The sequence below is a fragment of the Peromyscus californicus genome, unplaced genomic scaffold (genome assembly GCF_007827085.1).
Source record: "Peromyscus californicus insignis strain IS unplaced genomic scaffold, ASM782708v3 Scaffold_4__1_contigs__length_199733344, whole genome shotgun sequence".
NCBI classification, from domain to species: Eukaryota; Metazoa; Chordata; class Mammalia; order Rodentia; family Cricetidae; genus Peromyscus; species Peromyscus californicus.
In genome coordinates this window covers 117,286,890-117,292,931 of record NW_026294562.1, presented here as the reverse complement: position 1 = coordinate 117,292,931, position 6,042 = coordinate 117,286,890, and the positions used below count along the sequence as shown (strand labels likewise).

The 6,042-nt window shown below is 44.2% G+C and overlaps 1 long non-coding RNA gene across 1 annotated transcript; it reads right to left on the bottom strand.

Annotated features, from left to right (window-relative positions):
- Positions 1-2,277: 2,277 nt before the first annotated feature.
- LOC128095297 (uncharacterized) lies at positions 2,278-4,109 on the bottom strand. The gene is made up of 3 exons (XR_008213209.1): positions 3,686-4,109; positions 2,958-3,091; positions 2,278-2,610 (listed from the first exon to the last, which is right to left on the bottom strand). It is a non-coding gene; the product is annotated as an uncharacterized LOC128095297 (long non-coding RNA).
- Between the last annotated feature and the right edge of the window lie 1,933 nt (positions 4,110-6,042).

Genomic DNA, 6,042 nt, shown 5'->3' with positions numbered 1-6,042 from the left:
GAAAGAGAAGAAAACGGCAGTGTTACCTTTTATTGCCCATCTAGATTGGCAGGCCAGTACAATGACAAAGTTAGTGGTGGGACTCTGATGCCCTGCTGAGGAAGAATAAGTCCAAAGCATAGTCTGACCTCCAGAGCAGGTCACCTTCAATACCTGCTCCTCAATATATGCTATGAATTTCGTTTTTATTTTTGTTTTTGAGATAGCTCACTCTGAAGTCCAAGATGACCTCCAACTCATGGTAATCCTCCTGCCTCAGTGTCCTAAGTACTGGGATTACAGATATAAGCCATCATCCCTGGGTTATTATGAACTTTTATTATGAGTTACACTGTATGAATTATTTTATTAAAAATGTAATTTAAAAAAAGTCTACAATTGTGATCCGAAAGTAAATGAGTTATTTTTTTTCCTGCTTTTGAAGTTGACCTACCTCATTAATCATCAAGAGGGATGCACAGCTCCAGAGTAACAGACGACAGATAGCACATCATCCCACAATGCCTGTCTACCTCGGAAGACCCCCTTCCCTATTCCCCCCAAGAGCCAACCAACGCCCTCCAAGCCAGCTAGAAGCAGTTTTTCCAGGAGAAACTACACCCCTATTCCTATTTACTTGCTTTTTTTTTATAATGAGCAAAAGTCTGGAATGTAAGGATTCTGTATTTGTGCAGCTCGGGGTCTTGTCTGGTGCCTTATTACATCATCATCAGGCAACTGTGTCCCAGCCTAAAAGCTGGACGGGCACCCCACGCTCTCTATCTGTGTCTCTCTCTGCATCTCTCTCTGCACCTCTCTTTCTGTGTTTCTTCTCCGCCAGGCCTGGCTCTCTCTCCCCCCACCCCCAACCCCTTTCCCTGCTAATAAAGCTCTAAAAGGTACCACTGGGTTCTGTCATGATCGTGACCTTTCCAAAGGTAACCAGCACCAGCCACCAGCGCCATTTTCCTTTCAGTGACACACCTACGTAACAGTCATCAAAGGACTGAACAGTACCCCTGAAGGTTTTGTTAAACCTTATCTTTTGCAGAATGTTAAGCTTTGAAAGTGACAGTTCAATTACCACAATGAAGAGCATAATAAAGAAACTCAAGTCCCATTCCTCTTTTCAATCATTTTTCTATGCTAATTTCTTTTAAGTCCATTTGTTTTGTTTGGTTTGGTTTGGTTTGAGACAAGATTTCTCTGTGTAGTTTTGGTGCCTGTCCTGGATCTTGCTCTGTAGACCAGGCTGGCCCCGAACTCACAGAGATCTGCCTGGCTCTGCCTCCTGAGTGCTGGGATTAAAGGTGTGTGTCAGTGCCATCTGGCCCCCATTCATCCTGTTAAATGCAGACATGGGTAGCACATAGTAGTCATAGAGACATAAGCCACCTGCAGAGGTGTCTTCTCCAGATATGGCTACATTTTCATTGGGAGAAAAGACAAGTACCCAGAAGCTCTCATTTATAGGAGCTTGCTTGTCTTTCTCCCAATGAAAATGCAGCCATATCTGGAGCAGACACCTTATAACCATGAGGTCACTAAGTTAACCTCCACATAGACAGAAAGCAATGTACACATGTCTAACGGTATAACCCACATCAACTGTAGCAAGAACACAGTCTACAGATACATTAGTAATTACTTTCTCACTGCTGTGACAAATCAACTTTAGGAAGGAAGGGCTTGCTTTGGACCATGGTTTGGGGGAAGAATTGGTCATAGTGTGTGTGTGTGTGTGTGTGTGTGTGTGTGTGTGTGTGTGTGTGTGTGTCGGGGGGGCACAAGAAAAGATCTAGCTGTGGCTGCAGTCAGGTTATGTGACTCCTCCCATTGTGTCCAGACTCCAGCAGCAGAGATGACTACTGGTGCTCAGTTCACTTTCTCCTTTTTGCTTAGTCTGAGATCTCAATCCATGGAATGTGCCACCCACAGGCAGGCTGGTCTTCCCATCTTAGTAAAACCTCTCTGGTAACACCCCACAGATATGCCCAGGGGCTTGTTTCTCAGCCGATCCTAAATCCTGTCAAGTATACAACCAAGATCAACCACTCCAACTCGACCCATAAAACATCAACGTTACTTCATAACATCTGCACCTGATCCCCCAAAGTCTCATGTTCACCTCATAATGCAAAATGTGTTTGGTCCATCTGCTAAAGATCAAAAGTCTTCACAGTTCTAAAAGTGTTCAAAAGCGTAAGGGCAAGGTCTCTTCCAAGACTCAGGCAATTTCTTTGATGGCTTTTAGCAGCGCTCTTACCCTGCGAGGAAAAGTCATGAAACATGACAGACTCCACTAACAAGAGTTTTATTAAGACAAAGAGAAAAGGATAGACATGATCAGGCCTGATGAAAGGACACATGTGTGAAGGGGGAGAGGGAACATAGGAGCCGGCTTTCAAAGGCCAAGCCACACCTGTGCACACAGGCCCATGTGGCTATTCCATGCATGTGCATAGATCACATGGTTGTGCCACGTGCTTTGCACAACCACGCAGCCATGGGGTCATGGGTCACACAGGACGTATGACCCGGAAATGACTAGGCGGAAATGACTAAGTGTCCCGCTGGGCATGCGCAACCATGGGGGCATGGTTGGAATTCCTATCACTCTTGACTGTAGACCTGTGTAAAATAAAAAGTACAAGTTGTAAGCGTCCAACATACAGTGTCACAGAGTAAACATACCCATTACAAAAGAAAGAGATGGGACTAGAGCAAGGAAATACTAGACCAAAACCAAAGCCAGCAGAGAAAGCAAATTCTCCCTGTTGGGCATCTGGAATCCATGATACAATCATTTGAGCTCCAACAGCCTTGAGAAGTTCTACCCCTCCATCTGTGCCATCTGTAGTGGGCATACCCTCTGTGTTAGGCTGACTCCTTTCTATGACATCAGTTTACCTTGGCAGATGTCCCCTAGACCCAGTATCTCCAATGTTTTTGGGTTTCCATTGCAGCCTAGGATTTACCTTCATAGCTTCATGCAGTGGCCTCCTGGGGCTTCCTTGCAGGAAATAAAGCACTGCTGCATATTGGCCAGTCTTTAAGGCTTTAAGAAATCTTGGTGCAAGTCTCCAGGACCCCACAACTCTTTTGCATGTCCCTAAAAGCAGCAGTATGTGAATGACACTGTCAAGTTTTACTGCCAGCTTGAGATGTGTTTGGTTCCATTCCGGTATAGCCATAATGGCATCTGTGCATTGTGGTAGTTGAATGTGTAAAAAAGGCTTCCCTAATCAGTTATTTTCAAGCAGTTATTTATAACCTCCTCAGTGGCATTCTCAGTTCAAGCTCTCTCTTTTCAAATAAATTTGCATTTTTACAGGCTAGAGATTTTGATGGATGGGCAGGGGTGGTGGTGGGGAGGTGGGGATGGGTGTCTTGTCCCCAGAGTACCTTTCCTATTGTCCCAGTATAGCACAGGAGATCTCTTTATAATGATGCTAATCTTTTTAACAATTACAGCCACTTTGTCCACACCAACCCAATCTGAAACTTTAAATGTCTCACCAACCCAATCTGAAACTTTAAACGTCTTTCCTGGACAATTTGTCCATTTTTCATATCTTTCTGCTGTACTTCCTGCTATCTCTCTTCACTGTAGATCTGGGTGAGATCAGCAAGCAGTAACCCTATCACAGCCTGAGTGCTATCCTCCCTTGGGATTTCCCCCCCCCTGAACAAATTACTCCATTACCTTTGAATTGAGCCTGGGGACATGAGCAGGATGAAGGCAGATTCTTTGTCACAGCATAACACAAACGTCCACTAGCCCAGTTCCCATAGAGTCTGTGTTCCCAGTCTGAAATGTCACAAGCCGAGCCTTGACTGTTCACATTTCCTTTGGCATTTGGTCTTCTAAACTCCCAGCAGAGGCCTATTGAGCTCCGCTTACAGCGTTCTGAGACTTCTCCAGACCGTTGCCCCAAACTCTTCCACACTCACCTGGGAAACCAGTTCTAAGGGCCTAGGAACTACACGGTGAGGTTTATCACAGCACCAGCCCCATGACTCTCAATCTACATGCTGTCTCAGCTACTTGTCTGGTTGCTGTAAACGCCTGAAAAAAGCAACCTCAGGAAAGCACTGGATTGGTTTCAGTTTCATTTTGTGGCTTACTGTTTGAGAGTACAATCTGTTTCCATAGGGAAAGCAAGGCGACAAGGACAGCTCTCAGCTGTAGCAGCCTGAGCATGAGCTGACTGGTCGCATTGTGTCTGCAGTTGAGAAGCCGAGAGAGAGAGAAATGCTCTGCATAACTGGCTTCCTCCTCCTCCTCCTCCTCCTCCTCCTCCTCCTCCTCCTCCTCCTCCTCCTCCTTTCCTTTTCATTCAGTCCCAGAATCCAGTCCATGGAAAGGTACCACCCTGCTCCAAGTGGGTCTTCCCTTCCCAGTTAAATTCATCTAGAAATACCCTCAAAGGCATGCCCTAAGGGTTGCCTTCTGGATGATTCTCAGTCCCTCCAACTTGATAATCAAGATTAACCATCGCAACTGAATGCTCAAAGATCTGGAGAAGGAAGAGAGTTTTCATCACTGACTGTAGAATTTCTAGGTCAGGGTGTCAATATGGAGCCCACCAATTTTGCTGTATTTTTTAATTGAATTTCTATCTTTTTTTTTTTTAACTTGCAGTGTGAGGAATAAAATCCAAGGCATTGAGAAGCTAAGCTAGTGCTCTGTCACTGAGTTACATTCCCAGTCATAGGATCAATTATTATTCTTAAGTTTTGAACTGGTGATATGTCTCTGTTGCTTGAGGGGTCAGAGTCCATCAGCCACTCTACCTTAGAAATGCCCCTGGAAGGGAGTGGCACTTGAGACACTCCACACTCTTTGAAAGAAAAAGTGACGTAATCAAATGTACTTCCCACTTCATTCAGCGGTTTTCAGTTCTGAGAATTTGTAGCACAGCTAGCCTGGCATATGTAGGACATAAGCCATACATACAGCCAATGACTCACTGTAACTCTACAGTTGTAATGTCCAAGGACTAGAAACGACTCAAACGCTCAACAGACAGAAACAGGTTCAATGTTTTTGAAACACTTGCACAAAGATTTGATGGAATCCTCCGCCATCCAGGAAGGAAAGCGAACCTCTCTTCTTGCTGACTTAGAATTAACAACAAGTACAGAGCAGGTAAATCCCTCTGGCCTAGTTTGCTTTTTGTTACTGTGATCAAAAACGGTGACCGAAATGCAACTCGGGGAGGAAAAGTTTATTTCATCTTTTACTTCCTTGTCACAGTCCATTATTGAGATAAGTCAGGGCAAGGACTCAAGGCAGGAACCTGGAATCAGAAACCGAGGCAGAAACCGTGAAGGAATATTACTTACTGGCTTGCTCCCCATGGCTTGCTCAGCCTGCTTTCTTATACAACCCAGGACCACCTGCTCAGGGGAGGCACTACTCCCAGTGGGCTGGACTCTCCCCTGTCAGTCATTAATAAAGAAAATGCCCTCACAGTCTTGCCTACAAGCCAATCTGTTAGAGACAATTTCTTTTTTTTATTTTTCTTTTTAAAAATAATTTATTTAACTTTTATTTTATGTGCATTACTGTTTTTTCCTATATGTGTGTCTGTGTAAGCATGTCAGATCCCTTGGAACTGGAGTTACAGACAGTTGTCAGCTGCCATATGGGTGCTGGAAATTGAACCCAGGTCCTCCAGGAAGAGCAGCCAGCGCTCTTAACCACTGAGTCATCTCTCCAGTCCACAGAGAGACAATTTCTTAACTGAGGTTCCCTCTTCCCAAATAACTCAGTCCATGTTAAGTTGAAAAACAACAACAATAACAACAACAGAAACCCAGCACACTGACCTTTCATATATAAAAGGGAGAATATAAACTTATATTTATATTCAGCTGTGTTTGCACTATGGAGATATGTGCACTAAATCAAAGAAAAGGGATGTAGGAGTAAGGAGATAAATAGAGTGGCTGATAGATAGAAGCTACCTTAAAAAACCTCTAAAGCTAGTTTTGTTTTTAATAAATGATATGTGAAGAGAACACAGAAATGAGAGCTACAGCGCTTCTCATTCTGAT